The sequence below is a fragment of the Diabrotica undecimpunctata genome, chromosome 9 (assembly GCF_040954645.1).
Source record: "Diabrotica undecimpunctata isolate CICGRU chromosome 9, icDiaUnde3, whole genome shotgun sequence".
Lineage (NCBI taxonomy): Eukaryota > Metazoa > Arthropoda > Insecta > Coleoptera > Chrysomelidae > Diabrotica > Diabrotica undecimpunctata.
The window spans coordinates 68,023,512-68,040,614 of record NC_092811.1 but is presented as its reverse complement, the minus strand read 5'-3'; the positions used below and the strand labels follow the sequence as shown (position 1 = coordinate 68,040,614).

The 17,103-nt window shown below is 33.8% G+C and overlaps 1 pseudogene; it reads right to left on the bottom strand.

Annotated features, from left to right (window-relative positions):
- Positions 1–112: 112 nt before the first annotated feature.
- On the bottom strand, positions 113–16,736 carry LOC140451056 (uncharacterized; annotated as a pseudogene).
- Positions 16,737–17,103: the final 367 nt, after the last annotated feature.

Genomic DNA, 17,103 nt, shown 5'->3' with positions numbered 1-17,103 from the left:
TTTAGTATTTAGTAGCAGAGTAAATTTAACCCACAGATACTTATTTGACGATTTATTTGTCGTTTATAATACCGGACATAAAACAAGTTTATTTAAATATTAAATACAATTATTAGTAAGTCTATAACATATAGAGGGTACATTATTTATGTTTTTAAATAACATACATATGAAGTCAGAGTTTGATATTGACTCAAAAACCCAAATACTTACCATATCAGGATAGTATCACGGGTTTTTTCTTCATGATTTACTATGGAATCACTAACATTTTTTGTTGTCTTCCATTTTTTTTCAATTTGATGGGCACTTTTCCTAGTGGATAGGCAGGTTTCGATGGTAAAACGATACCAATTTTTCCAGGCTGTTGTAGTGGAAATGTATGTTTGAAGGCGCCATCTATAAACTCGGAAGCAGTAAACCCCCCTTTTTCCACTCTCGTAAATAAACTGTGAAAATTTGCTGATATTGAAGTGTACTTTTGCATTGCGTGCTGTACTTCTGGAAACAGTTTCTTCTGATATGCAGTTTTTCTTATATAAAGTAGGCCACCAATCTTTAAAATTAATCAGATCTTCTGTTTTTACTTCTTTTACAGACATTTTTTTTCTTATGTTACTGCTAGTTATAATCATTTCGGTTATTTGATGGACCGTAAAAATTCTGTCGAATTTTCTCATGTTTCTCTTTACAGTTGCAAAATCCCTATCACACGGGAGAAAAGAATGTCATCTAACTGAGTGTGTGATTTTTAAGTTGTCCCCAGCAGTTGTCACTATATAAATGAAATTCGTTTATATTTTCGTTTCGTTTAGGTAATCCAAAAGAAACGAACAATTTTCATTACCGGTTTTTTACTTTCTCCTTTATGGTAAATAAACATTCTAGCAGTATTGTCTTTGATATTGTGGATACAGAATACAGAGACTGTTAATTGTTGATAATAAAAGACCTCCCCTACAGGCGTTTTTGGCAACTGAATATTCTACATAAAGTCGAATGCTAATGCTAATATGTTACCATTGTTGAGACCATCACTTTCATTTTTCAATTTGGTGTAAAATTTTTTACTCCGACGCTTATGGACCATAAGTTCCGCCACTGCTGCTCGTTTGGCGGTTTCATTTAAATTGGGGTCTGTTATCTTATTATTCAATGTCTCACAAGTTGAACAGACATCAATTTGTGGTCCACCAAATCTAAGAGAAAAGTTTTCTCTAAAAAATCTCGTGTAATAAGGATAACTTATTTTTAACCCAGGATGTTTCTTCTTAAATAAGTCAAACATTATTTTAAGATTTCACTGACTGTCAAGGTATTTAATTTCTTGATTGGAATAATGACTGATTTTAACTGGAAATGATTCGACATGCTGGCGAACGGCGGATTGGACTTCTCCTAATTTATTGACACTTGGATTAAGACCACGCAGATCTTCCGAGAACAGCAAGATCTCTAAGTCTTCTAACTCGATTTATGGTAATAGCAAACACTGAAGTAAAGGCATTTAAACAAACTTCAGTTCTAACTCTGCTTATATATATATATATATATATATATATATATATATATATATATATATATATATATATATATATATATATATCTACGGCATAAAGTGGACTCCGCCCATGTTAAAATTCAGGTTCAAGTGAGCTCCGTGGTCAAGTGGCCACCGATATACGGAGCTCACTTGACCATTCCATAATATTGGCTCTGTCGATTCGTCAACATGTATAGTTTCACAATTTTTAAAAATTTTGTGGAGCCCCTAAGTACCCCTGTATCATGAATGTATATCGCTTAGTTCACGTGTATATATTATAGGGGTCGTTCAGATCTTGTTCCGTGTATATTGCAACCATACGTATATCGGTTTAAGTAAGCTCTGATAGTTTGGCAACTATGGGATTAAGCCGTTTATTTCCAGCGTATATTCTAAACGGTTCATATAGACTCCTTACTTTTGTTATCATTCATACGCATTACAGTATGTAACAGATATGTGTACTACCAAATACCTGTTTTTGGTAGGTACGTGCTTTTCTAAAAATAGATTTATAGATACAAAAGGATTTCATTACCAAGTTGGATGTGTTTTTTCATATGCGAAAATTTCCTAATGTATTTTGTTAACGTGAGTATGTCTTTATACGTTTTATTTAAGAATCCGGTTAATAAGAACTTCTTTTATTTCATCCATTGTTTCATGATATCTTATATACAGCTTTTTTATTATTTTATTTCTTCTATTTTATTATTTTATATTTTTCTGGATTCTATTTCTTATTATTCTATTTTTTAATTCTGGATAGAAGGTTATCTCAAAATAAATATTTAAGTGCTAAAATACGAGTAGATATTTTTTTGTTAAAATGGGTAGTAGTGCACAAAAAAGGGAAGAATGATTAATTTTTCTAACATGAATTATACCACTTCACCAATATTACATATTTCTGAATGTTTTGTCTCGTATTTAGGGGTAATATGTATTCAATATAACTGGAGTTAGTGTCAAATTTGCAATGATCTTTATAAGTAATAGCTTACTGACTGTACTTTACGTGTTCAGTTCACATAAATAAACCTTGTCCCTTCAAAAAGAGCGATTTGAACGGTAAAGTTAACTAAGAAAGTGTGATAAGTCTTGTACCACCCCACATGCACACAAGTTAACCGGTGTTTGCAGGCAAGAGTCCTCCTGGCAGATTTAAGGAAGATAACTACCATAAGGAAGTTCCGTTCGAGGGATCAGATGGCGAAGAGCAGCTTATTTTTGTTTGTATATCTTGCAGATGTGTTGATATAGCCAGTTTTTCCTTGATTCTAGTCATAAAATGGGCTGGTATTCGTGAAGTGGATGTCACGAATCTGGACTTTGTTTTTTTTGCTCTCTAGCTACTTATCTTCGGATATTAGGTGGATTGATAGCTACGATATTGTAGAGCTTATGTATGGATGTGAGTCTTAATATTCCCTGAATTTGGCTGACTAATTTATAACTAAATATTTTATAAGTTATTTAAATAACTATTTATAAGCGGCATTTAGATTAACAAATACCACTCCTCATACCTGATATTTTTCGTACTTCTCTTCGCTGTGTTGGGCAAGATTTAGTATTTGTGACATATAGGATCTAACCTGTCATATATAGCCACTTTTGTCTTTTAATTTGAGTTTTTCTTCTATTATCGGTTTATATTAAGGATCATGTACATAAGTATTCTGTATAGCTGTTGTGGTCGTTGGAGTTTTTGCCAGGTTTAAGCAAGGCAACAACTTTGTCTTTGCTTTGCTTGTCTAAAGAGTTTGGATATTAGCTATTGTTGTATTTTTAGTTCAAATTTTATAGTTAGTTTTGTGCTCAGATCCTCAGCCAGGAGCCGTATATTGTTCATTATATACGTGGATAGCGGATCCAAGCTCAACATCGTTGAAAGGTTCTCTCAGCTGACTGGTTTTGTTTTCTCTCATTGTAAGTTTTTCTTTGCTTCTTTGCCTGCATTTAATATGTAATTTTCAGCGATTAGCTTAATACAAAATACCATAGGATTGGCCATCTATGTGCTTCCTGCATTTTGTTTAGCGCATATGTAAAGTGGAGTGTCTTTATCTCTAGATATACTCTAAATATTTTTACACATAATTAGAATAGTTGGTCCTAAAAAGAACCGATTTGACAAAAAACATATTGAACGGGTGATTTAAGAATTAACGATTACTTAATTATTCATTACCCAGGGTACGCCCGATTGCGGTGGTCTTATTAGTACTTCAATTTTCGTGAACGCTTCTACTTTAAACTTCATAAAAAATGACTAATCTTTCACTTTTCTGTTACTGTTATTTTAAGACGATATTTCGAATCAAATTTGTATAGTAATAACTATAGTCAATATTATATAGTCTCTATAAGTAAATGAGTTTGTGGTATCGGTTACAACTCATATATATTGATAATGAGGAAATAAACAGGTTAAAATAGGTGTAGAAAATTTTACCTACATATATCGGCACCATTGTTCAGGAGATTGGTTTATCCCAGAGATCAAAGGTTACATAATTTTACAGGCGTATTCTAGATTCTATTTATATATTTTTATTACTAAAAAAGTGTATTTATAATAAAGGCCTTAAGCTATCTGTAGATTCCATGAATATTAGAATCGATGGAAATTAGCAAATTAAAAAATACAGACATAATTCTGAATGACCAACTTAAGACAAACAGTTATCCCCTCCTCAACTTATTCAGTTACAAAATATGACGTGTAAACGCATACCTGTTTAATTGTTAGATAAAATGAATTTCCATCAAGTAACGGTCGAATCTATCACTTACTAAAAGAGTACGAAAAGACCTGCTTATGCTTTACAGTATGGGTACTTTAGTACAAAGTACCCTTTGCTTTTGCCAATTGCTTTGTCACTTTCTCAACGATGGGTCTCCCTTTTGCTCATCAATAATGTTCCCGCTCGATATAGTTATTCTAAGATATTCAGATTTCACTATATGCTCTACATTTGGTTTTATCTCCTATTAATTTACAACTACGACGAAATCTTTATAATATATCTAATGCATTGATAATAAAGTGGAGTAGAATACTTGGTAGATAATATTTATTTGTTTTGAGTATACTTATTTTACGACCTAGTACATAAAAAAATTAATACTTGTGTGCTCAGTGCTTTCTAAGTCTGTAAAACATAAATATGCTTCCATATTAGAATATACATTTATTAAGAATGTCCACTCTCTGAATTGAAGTTTTTATCTTAAAATATGACTGTGTCCCACAATCTTTCACAAAAGTTATTCTTTTCTGAAATTTGCTGAATAAGGTTCAGTAGGTTTTTATATTTTGTTTTACGTTTTAATCTTTAAATCGGAGTTCATTTTTTGAAAAACTATAAACATGTGACAACAAATTGCTATATGAACGGCGTTATGCATCACTAGACCCAGCCCCGTTTCCTTAAATTGTGGATTATGGCGCTTTCTGGTGGAAAAGAGGAACAACAGGATAACATCAGATGTAGACCAAACAAAAGAAATTAGGACACGCACTGAAATAGCACGTGCATTATTTTTTAAACTTAAAAAGTTTCTTTGTTTTCGGGATATAAAGTTAGAGCCTGAGAATGCTTCGATGTTACGTGTTCTCTACTTTTCTTTATGGCTTGGAAGCGTGAACACTAAAACAAGTCCATCTGAATAAGTTGGCCGCCTTTGAATTTTGGTGTTACAGAAGAATCCTACGAATATTATGGATTCAAAGAATGTCAAACGTGGAAGTAACTAGAATGATAGGAAATGGGGCGGAAATATTATTAACTATCAAAAGACGAAAACTGGAGTACTTAGGACATGTGATGAGAGGGCAAAAATACGCATTATTACAACTTATTATGCAAGGCAAAATCCGAGGAAAGCGAAATGTGGGAAGACGAAGAATATTCTGGCTTAAAAACTTAAGGGAATGGTTTGAATGCAGTAGTGCAGAACTTTATAGAGCGGCAGTCAACAGAGTCCGTATAGCCATGCTTCGATAGAAGATGGAACTTAAAGAAGAAGATAGAAAAAAGCATAAACTATCTACGTAATAAATCCTATTAACCTGTTAGTAACGGATAACCAGATATATTTAAAAAGATTAAGTACCTTTCTTTTTATTTTGGATTTTGAATTTTGCATAACTAGAGCAAGCGACTAATTTTTGTGTATTAGTTTTGGACCAAGCGCCTCTTGCGAGCGTTTTAATGATTGTAAATCGAATATTTGGCAACATATGTACATAAACGTGGTTAACAATGGTGACGTTGGCAACTTGTTGAGGCGTTTAGGTTAAGAAGTAGTTTCAGTTATTGCTTAAATTTTTCTATAATAGTCACATTACAGAAAGAGAATACTTAACAAAAGACATAACATTAAGTAAAATGTATGAATTGTATATTAAAGAAGCAGACAATGACCTTGTTAAATTTTCGTTTTACAAAAAAATGTTTTTAACACGATTTAATCTTCAAAGAAAAAAGTTGAAAAAAGATACTTGTAGTAGATGTGATTGTTTCGAATTAAAAATTAAAAATTGCGCAGATAACGAACAATTAAGCGTTAAAAAAAGAAAAAATGTGCACTTAGAAGAAAGAAAGCTAGACATGAAGATAAGCAACGGTCAACCAGAAGTGGAAACCTTTTGTTTTGATTTAAAGAAAAACTCTTCCCCTTTCGAGAATTCTAATAAATATTGTATATTATAAGCGTCAATTATGTATTTATAACCTTGGTATCCATAGCGCCAAGGATAAAAAAGGTCATTGTTATATTTGGATAGAAGGTGAAGCTGGTCGGGGAGCCCAGGACGTAGGCATTTGTCTTAAGAAACACATTGAAGAAAATGTCACTTCTGCAAAACATGTAATTTTGTGGTCAGACTCTTGTGGCGGCCAAAACCGCAGCATTAAAATAGTTTTGATTCTGAAAATGATTTTGGAAACTCATCCTACCATTGAAAAAATTACATTACGCTATTACTTTCCTAGTCATAGCTTTTACCCAATGGTAGTGATTTTGGAGATTTTGAAAATGCCCTAAAATTTCAACAACGTTTATATACCGTTGATGACTACCTAAACGTGATGAAAAAATTCCGTAAAAAGAACCCACTAGTAGTTCACAGAAAGAAAAAAGAAGAATTCGTCAAGCTAAGAAGAAATACAAGCGAATCAACAGAAGAGACCAATTTAGTAGATCTTGATAAAATATTAAAGTTAACAACTACAATTTCGTAAATATGGAACACTTTAAATATCTTAGATAAATAATCACGGTTAATAATAATGCCACTAACGAAATACAGATCATAATTTAAACTTTTTACCTATTTTAATACATAAATGACAATCATGGACAATGACTAAAACGGATAAGGAAGAACTACGAATATTTGAAAGGAAAATAATAGGAAAATTGTTTTAACCTCATTATCATATCGCTACAGATCCGTATAGAAGAAGAACACATACTGAATAAAGAAAGCTCTTATAACGATATTGTTTAGGAAAATAAATTGCTTAAGGTAGATGCAAAACATCCAATCATATCTCAAAAAATTAACATCGTGAAGGTTCTTCTCTGAACCCCATAACAAATGGCTAATCTTTTACTTTTCATTAAAAATTTAAATTTTAATAAGTCACGTAAATAACGTTTTAAAAGTGCCTTTCCTGAGATAACTTTTTTTAAGCCTGGTTTGTTTGATTACATGTAATTGATTTGATAGTCCCCTAACAGATGAGTATTGACTATAGGTAGGATAGCAGGTAGTTGAACAGGCATGTGTTGATAAATATGATGGGTCAGTAGATAGTCTCATTATTTCTAAATCTGACCTCATGTTACCTTCCCCCTTCATTTGTGGAAGTCCTAAAGGCATTTTTTCTCTTGGGGCATCCTCCCAATTTAACTTGGCAATGTAGTTATTATAGAGCCTTTGGATATAGCCAGCGCAACTTTAGCATTGAGATTTAGCTTCTTACACGACGTTGTTGTCTTTATATATGTGTTTGGCCTTGGCATTAGTTCCGTTCGGTATTGGTTAGTACGCGGACCTTTGTAAGTCGGAAAATACTTCTGATGGCTTTTCTAGCAATCCTGATCTAATTAATACCTGAGTTTTACGTACATTGTTTTGTTAGCGTTCTGACCACATATCCTTACATTAGCACTGGTTTAATCACTGTTTTATATATCTTGATTTAAGAAAGTCGTATTAGACCTCTGAATTTGAAAGTATTAATTATTTAAGAGTTATATATACATCAGTTAGCTACCTGAATATTCCCTTTTATTTCTTATGTTACAACGTTATCTACGATATCTAAAATGTTGCAATCCTTTAAAATTATATGGGTCTATTGTTACGTTATGCCCTACTCTACGTTATCTCTTTTGTATGTTAAAGAACATTTATATGCTTTATTACTGACTATTAGACCGTTTTTTTTATGCTAATATCATTATTTTATAGCATTCTAATAATTTATGGATTAAATCCGGATAGCAAATTGATATTCTTCACTTTCTCGGAAAAATAATATTCTAACACACAAAATCCTATTAAATTGCCAAACCCTTCCTTGCATATTCTATTCACTCATGAGGGGCAGCAGCAATATCAGTACCATAATAAGGCGTATAGTACTGGACTGGCTAATCGTTGGATAATAGGAAGCATGAGTTTTAATGTTTTCGGGACTGCCATCTGTTAGCGGAGAGTAGAGATATCAGTACCAAGTTAATGCATATAGTAATTGTTGCTTGAACTTTATTATTATTAAACAACACTATATTTTGTAGTAAAATCATCATGACTTTACAGTAAGACAAATTTTCGAACGTTGCTTATGGAAACATCATGTACATACCACCAGGTTCCCTATGTCGATATCCAGCAAAATCGTTGTAATAAGAAGACGGCAAACAAAAATCCAGAGATAAAAATATGCACCAAGAAAGTCTGTTTTATTCAACAGTCGAATAAACTACAAATTCTTGATTCAAATAGTCAAAAAATCAATAAACAGCTTAGTAAAATAGAAATAACGTCTATTTAAGATGTAATCCATTAACGGGCCAAGGTACAAAGCACTCCTGGCATATGCTAATGATATGGATCTCATAAGAAACTCTCTCCGGTCCGCAAACATCTTTAACAAAGTGCACGAAAAATGTTTCACTTAAAATCAACGAAATGAAAACCGAATACAAGCGAATCAACAGAAGAGATCAATTTAATAAATTTAGAAAAAACATTTAAGTCAACAACTACAACTTCGAAAGTATGGAACACTTTAAATTTGCTGTGGCAAAAATCATCATACTTGGGTTACATTGATATATTTATGTGGCAATCAGCTGTAAAAGTCATTGTCTTTTTCCTGTCGGATCATATTTTAGCATATCATATTTTGAGTGAAATTGATCCTAAATGCGTCTAACAATATTAAGTTTGTAAAACAGCTGTCCTTTTATGCTCATTCGGTCACCTTTTGTAAAACAGTCTGTGTAAATATAAGGGATTTATATAATCTTTTCATTTCGTAATCTTTTCGTTTTATAATTATAGTTCTCTTGCTTTTATTTTCTATGGTAATACATATGCATACCCAATTCAAAAGGGAGAAAACCAGCGACTTCTAAATTAAACATAAACATTATTCTCTCTTTCTCCCTATATGTTATATAAAGATCATCGTCATCGTATAGTCAGAACGGAACAAGATTCTATTGCCTTTTCTTCTTTTTGTCTTCTCTTTCCTATTGAAAATACAGCCAGGTAAATGACGTTTTTAAAATTTATGTCAATATTTCTGAAGTGCCTTTCCTTCGATAATTTTTTAAGCCTAGTTCGTTTGATTACATGTAATTGATTTGATATTCCACAACAGATAAGTATTGATTGTAGGTAGGATAGCAGGTGTTGATAAATATAATGGGTCGGTAGATAGTCTCATTATTCCTAAATCTGACCATATGTTACCTCCTCCTTCATTTGTGGCTTAAAGGCATTTTTTCTCTTGGGGCATCCTCCCAATTTAACTTGGCAATGCAGTTATTATAGAGTCTTTGGATAAAGCCAGCGCAACTTTGGCACTGAGATTTAGTTTCTTGTACGACGTTGCTATCTTTATATATGTGTTTGACCTTGGAATTAGCTCTGTTCGGTATTGGTTAGTACTCGGACCTCTGTAAGTCGGAAAATACCTCTGATGGCTTTTCTAGCAATCCTGGTCTAATTAATACGTTCTCGTCACGTATCCACACATTAGCACTGGTTTGATCACTATTTTATATATCCTGATTTTAGAGATTCGAATTAGACTTCTGGATTTAAAAGAGGGTTATATATACATCAGTTAGCTACCTAAATATTCCCTTTTATTTTTTATGTAACAACATTACCTACGGCATCTAAGACGCTGCAATCTTTCAAAATTATATGGCTTTATTGTTCCGTTATGCCCTACTCTCGATCCTCTCTTTTGTATGTTAAAGAACATTTATTTGATTTTCTCATTAGTGACTATTAGACCATCAGTCAGATTATCAGTCAGACTATCAGTCAGTCCCACGGATTCTGGGGGGGCAAAATTCTGACATATTTTAGAAAACCATCTAACAGATATATATCTCTAATCTAAAAATTGCAACTTTCAATGCAAGAACCCTGCTATCAGAAGAAAAATTCATAGAAATGGAATCTGAACTTGATAAAATCAATTGGGACATTGTTGGAGTCGCTGAGGTCAGGTTCAACATGCCCTCAAAAATATGAAAAATAATAGAGCTCCGGGGGAAGATGGTCTAGTCATTGAGACAATTAAACTAGGTGGTCCACTTTTGATGTCCCGAATCCAAACACTTTTTAATCTATGTCTGCATAGTGAAAACATTCCAAGTAAATGGAAAAATTCAGTTACAATCCTCCTCCACAAAAAAGGGGATAAATCAGATCTCGAAAACTATAGGCCAATTAGTTTGCTTAACTACCTATACAAGCTCTTTACTCGAATACTGACAAACAGATTAGAAGCAAAACTCGATTTCTATCAATCAGAAGAACAGGCAGGATTTCGAGCGGGACACGGAACAAACGACCATTTGCAATGCCTTAAAACTCTAGTTGAAAAGTCTATCGAATATAACAGACCCCTTGCTCTTATCTTTGTCGACTTCCACAAAGCATTTGACACAGTCGAAACAGTTGCTATCTTAAAAGCACTATCAGAATGCAGAATAGATCACAGGTATGCAAATATTATTCGAAATATATACGAAAATGCGACAAAAACCGTTAACCTCCATTGCACTGAGAAGATAAAAATTGGCAGAGGGGTGCGGCAGGGAGATACCTTGTCGCCAAAACTATTGATAACAGTTATGGAGTACGCATTTAAAAGGCTAGAGTTTGAATCAAAGGGTATTAGAATCGATGGAAAGATATTCAATCATCTCAGATATGCCGATGATATTGTTCTCATAACAGACAACTTAGGAGAAGCCAGAGTTATGCTACAACAACTACAGCAAGTAACCCAGAAAGTCGGTTTAAGAATAAACTATGAAAAAACAAAAATGATGACCAATCTCGTCCCCAATGAGCTAATAGAAATCGAAAAGTCGCCCATAGAACTTGTGGAAAAATATGTGTATTTGGGTCACGAAATAAGGTTAACGCGAGATAACCAAACATGCGAGCTACTCAAAAGAATAAGTCTGGGTTGGGCTGCATTCGGAAAAATGAGAGACGTATTTAAAACAAATATACCGATCCATTTAAAAAGAAAAGCTTTTAACCAGTGCGTTCTACCAGTCCTCACATACGGAGCAGAAACCTTAACTCTCACAAAAACATCAGCCGAAAAATTGAGAAGGACACAACGAAAGATGGAGAGATCAATGCTTGGAATAAACTTAAGCAATAGAATAAGAAACGGGGCAGTTTGTAGACGAACCGGAGTGGAAGACATTATCGAACATATTACAAAAAAAATGGAGATGGGCAGGACATGTTGCAAGAATGAAAGACAACAGTTGGACAAAAAAATTGCTTGAGTGGAGACCACGGGCTGACAAGCGAAGCCGAGGAAGACCCCCAAAGCGATGGACCGACGACCTCAAAAGAATCGTGACCAATTGGATAGCAGAGGCGCAGAACAGAAGCAGATGGAAAAGTCTAGAGGAGGCCTATGTTCAACAATGGACAACTCAGGGCTGATTGATGATGATGATGATGACTATTAGACCGCTTTTTTTTGCTGCTACCAGCATTATTTTAGAGCATTCTATTATTTAATTTATGGATTAAATCCGGATAGCAAATAGATATTCTTCAAAAGGTAAAAGAAATAATAAGTTAGACTTACTCACAATCAATTTAATTTAACTAATCGGACGACCGGTTTCGCTTTCTATAATATGCAAAGCATCTTCAGGTCACGATACAAAGTTAAAATGCTGAAAATAATAATCCCATATTAGGGTGTTGTCTAATAAAGATAAAAACAAAGATAAAAACATAGGTAGGTGATATAAATTATATAAATTACAGCAATTATGCCAATATTACATGTCTGTGGTTTTATAAATGAATAAAATGTTTAAGCAGACAAGGTAAGACCCACAAATTGGTAACATAGTCTATTAAACTGTAATGAATTATAAATAAACCAATAAATAAACATTACTTACATGCCGGTACTCTATTAATTGATGGTTGAAAGAACATGGTTCAAACTATCTTGGATTGTTGATTGGAGAACTCAGGTCAACTATTGTAATTATTTAACAGTGAACGGGGAAGTTCTTGAGGAGACAGATTGTATGATCTTCAATGGATGTACAGATTTGTGGGTGTGCAATTGTATAATCTTGTAGTTATCAAAATTTCTTTGATAAAGTTTTTGCAATATCTGGCAAATTATTGTAAAGTCCAAAAATTTTTATGTTAAAATTAAATTAAGACACTTTTACACACACAGAAACACACAGAAAACACTTAAAAAACGGGGGACGAAACAGACATTTAATTTAAAAGGAGAGGATTTCCAAAAGAACTACATTTCTTAATAGGAGACAATGAGTTTTTTATGTGCTGTATATCAGATTTTAGAGGTAAACTTGACAAATGTAGGTTAAAGTGTGACAGTTCTTCTTCTATTTTAAATGCTGTAAGTTAAGTTATCCAGTTTATGAAATAAGCTGATATTAATAAAATCTAAAATTTTTTTAATTTTAGATATCAAAGTTATTTGATGTGTTAATATTGGCATACTTTAACAAACTTTAAATAATTGATTTCAATGTAACAATATAAATAATTGTAATACTTATTCTATGATAACAAACTCAGCTTAGTCAAAGTTACAGAACAAACTTAAGTGATTATTTGTTAATTAAATTAAATATGTACATTTGTAATGAAAATGTATAATGTATAACAAAATTACAAACTTTCTTTGAAATAATTGTTGGTGTGAGTCAGCTGTCATGGTGTGTATAAGTATTTTTAAATATTTATTCCAATTCTGATATGTTAATATGGAACTTAAATAATAAGCAAATAAACCATTGTTGATAAAATTATTGATAAATTAAAGAAAATTAAAGAAATTGACTGAATAATTAAGTATTCAAAAATTAGTTGGTAATTTTAATATCTGACAGTTGGGGCCGGAAATTGGTTATATCAACAGGTAAAAGGTTCTCTATTTTAACCGGTGTAAAGTAAAATTATTCTTATTTCAATTTTCCTATACCATGAAGAAGTATCATCACACCGACCCGAACAATGGTGAGTTTGTACAATAATTTCTGTGACACTTTAACAATTTTAAATTTAAAACAGTTTATAGTTAAAATATAATATTTCTATTTGAAAATGTAGATTTGTTAATTATTAGGATTAACAGAATTATATTTAATTAATACTGCTAGTCTGAACGACTTTACCATGTTGTGTTGGGAACAATCAAACCACGTGTTAATTTGAAATTAAATATTTTGTAAAATGAGTGTATGTCGCAACCGGATGGGGTGTAATAATAATTAAAGGCAGATAATTTTCTACTGTAGTATAAGGGTGATACATCACTATCTGGTATTTGCAGCACACTTTGAAGGTCAAAAGTAGCAGTGACAAAATCAGGATTTTCAGTTGCTCTTTTCTTATCACTGTCCTTAGCAGCATTGGCATCCTTTTCGCGCTGTTTGTGTTCGTCATAGGCTTGCTGTAAATTTATTTTGTCCTCACCTGTTGCTAATTTATATCTGTTGCATAGGGCACACTGATCTTTGCGCGATTTAAAGAATGACAAGTTATATTCCTTATTTTCTGCAATAGTGTGATTCTCTTAGTGGAAAACTTTCGATGTGATTTTTAATAGAGTTAATATCATCTTCGGTTGTTTTATTGGCAGGTACATATCTACCTCTTTTATCATCGGCTTCAAATAAGCCTGTTATGTTATTCTTGCCTTCACATGCATTGTTTAGAGGACCATTACTGATAGAGAGAGTCTTAAGAAAAAAAATTTGACACTCTCTAATTTGAGCAGCATTTTTAAAAAAATAAAACGCTTTGCTCATCGTTCGTGATATAGCACATTCTTGTCGAGGCCGTGGTCTTTTTGGTGTATGTATTTTTATATTCTGTAAAATGAACTCTTTTTTTCGATTATACGATTCAAGTTTCCAGTACGTTTAACACAATTGCATTCTTTCTTCGTCACTAAAATAGTCTGTGCAGTGAAATCTACAACGAGAACAGTTTACAGGTTTCGGAGTTTTTGGTGGGACTTCTCCTTCTTTTGTCACATACAATTTACCCAGGTTCCTACGTTTTTTTATTAAATGACGCTTCCACTGAGATTTATTTCCTTTATTCCATCGACTTCTTTTCCTGCATGTCTCTTGCACTTCTACAACAAAATTAAGTTAAGAATCTTTTATTTCCTAAAGAATCATATAACTACCGTTATCATCTGTAGAATTAGAGTCTTCCTCTTCAGTCAGTGGATTAAAATCTTTGTCGTCGTCGCTGTTGTCATCAAGTTGATACTCTTGTAGATTGTCTACAGATTGTGAATCGATCAGTACACTTAACTCAATTTTGACAAAAATGGACTTAGTGAGTTTTGCCGTGACGACGACGATATGTTAGTATAGGAAGAATTATACTATTAATTTTAGTTTGGTTTTTATTCTGAGTTTGCTTTTTCTTCCTGCTAGGTCTCTTATTGATCCTCTTTCCATGTTGGCTTTTTGTATTGTAGCGTCTACGTGTTTACTAAACGTTAAACCTTTGTCCATGATTACTCCGAGGTATTTTGCTTCGCTTTTCCACTCGATGGGATTGTCTTGCACAGTCACCTGTTCTTCTGGTTGTTGGTGCCTCTTTTTGAAAAGTGCAGCCTATGTCTTTTCGGAGTTTATAGCGATTTTCCATTTTAAACTCCAATCTTCTATGTCACCTAGCGCTGTTTGTAAGTTGTTTACCGCTATGTCTACATTTCTGTGTTTGGCCGCTACCGCTGTGTCGTCGGCTTAGAGGCTTAGTAATGTACCTGGTGTTCTGGGTATATCTGCTGTGTATATCGTATTCAGTAGAGGTGACAGTACCGCTTCCTGTGGCACTCCAGCCTCCGGGTTCCCGAGTTCAGATAGGACTTGTTCTATTCGAACTCTGAAACTACGATTGCTCAAGTACGAAGAGATTAGTCTTGTCATTGCTCCGCTGTAGCCGTATGTTCTCATTTTGTAGATTAGTCCTTTATGCCAGACTCTGTCGAAAGCTTTGCTTACATCTAGGAAGACAGCTCCTGTGTATTGTTTATCATTAAATCCAGCTGCTATGTACTCTGTTAATCTGAGTACTTGTAGCTCAATGGAGTGTTCTGTTCTAAAACCGAATTGGTCTTCGGGTCTTATATCTAGTCTGTTTGTTTCAGCTTGGAGTCTGCTGAGTATTATTCTCTCTACAATCTTGCTGATTGCAGGTAGCAAGCTTATTGGCCTGAAGTTTTGCGGGAATGTGCTGTTTTTTCGGGCTTTGGTAACATTATGACATAGGCCTCTTTCCATATGTTTGGGAATTTCTTAAATCTTAGCATCGCATTGATTATATTGGTTAAATATACTATGGCTAAGTATTTTAGAGCCCTGTTCGTTATTTGATCTGGATCAGGTGCCTTTTTCGGCGAGCTGTTTTTAATTAGCTCGTTTAACTCCTTCGGTGATGTAGGAGGGATGATTTCGTTTGGATTTTCGGGTCTTTCTCTTTTTCTTTCAACTTCTTCTATGAAGTCGATGTCCTCGTCTGGGTGGTAATTTAATGTACACTCTTTCTTGAGAGTACTCCTCATTACGTCTGCTTTTTCCACTGTAGTGTAGACTATTTTGTTTTCTCCGTGTAATGGAGGGATTTACTTTCTGTCATTTCTCAGTATTCTCTGAAGCCTCCAAATATTTTGCTTATTTGGTCCTTGTTCCTCCATATCTCTTATGTGGTTTTCCCGGCTTTCCTTGTCCTTCTTGCTGTCTGCTTTGCTCTGTTCTTTTCCCTTATCAAATCTTTTATTTCTTGCGGTATATCCTTAAATCTTCCCGTGTGCATTTCTACTTCCTCTTTTGTAGTGCTGTTACTGAGTGCTTGTTGGATGTTGTTTTCCAACTCTAGGACTCTGTCTTCTATTTCTCGTGGGTTGTCTATCACTGGAACTATATTTATTCCAGTACTCACGAGTATTTTGAAGTTCGTCCACTTTGTTTTCTTTTTAACTCTTTTGATTGTACTTTCCTCTTCCCACGTTCCTAGTTCTAATAGGATGAGGTTGTGGTCCATTGTGCCTTCGTTTAATGTTTGTAATTCTGCTTGTAGTCCTAGGTTTCTTGCTACTACAATGTCTATCTGTGTAGGAAGTCCGTTTGCTGGATAATGCGTTGGGTCTGTGGGGCCCATTGCCATAACGTCGTCATTGTTTTCTAAGTATGTGTTTAGTAGTCTTCCATTTCTGTTCGTAGCTCTGTCGGTTCAGTTTGGGGATCTTGCATTTAGGTCTCCTATTATAATTGAGGGTTCGTCGTTTAGGAACGTATTTAGGTCGTCTTCGATCAGTAGATCTTGTGGTCTTACGTTGGCAGAGGTAATTCTGACTTCTCCTTGCCTCATTTGTATTCTTACTGTTGTTGCTTGCATAGTATTTAGTTGTGGTGTTAGAATTCTGATATAATCTATGCCTTTTTTCACTAATACTGCTGTGCCACCTGATCTTGCTGTGTTATCGTTCTTGTATATGTCGTAGCCCGGAAACTTGATGTTGATGTTGTTCGTGAGCTTTGTTTCCTGTATTGCTACGACATCCATTTCATATCTATTGACCAGTTCGTCCAGTATATTCTGGTTGGTCCTTATGCCTCCTGGGTTCCAGGAGCCTATCCTCAAGTATCCCCTATTTGCTTGCACTAGTTCAGTGCTAGCTTTATGTCTGCGATCGCCTCGTGGACATTTCTAGTGACCAGATTCTTAACTGAGTTCA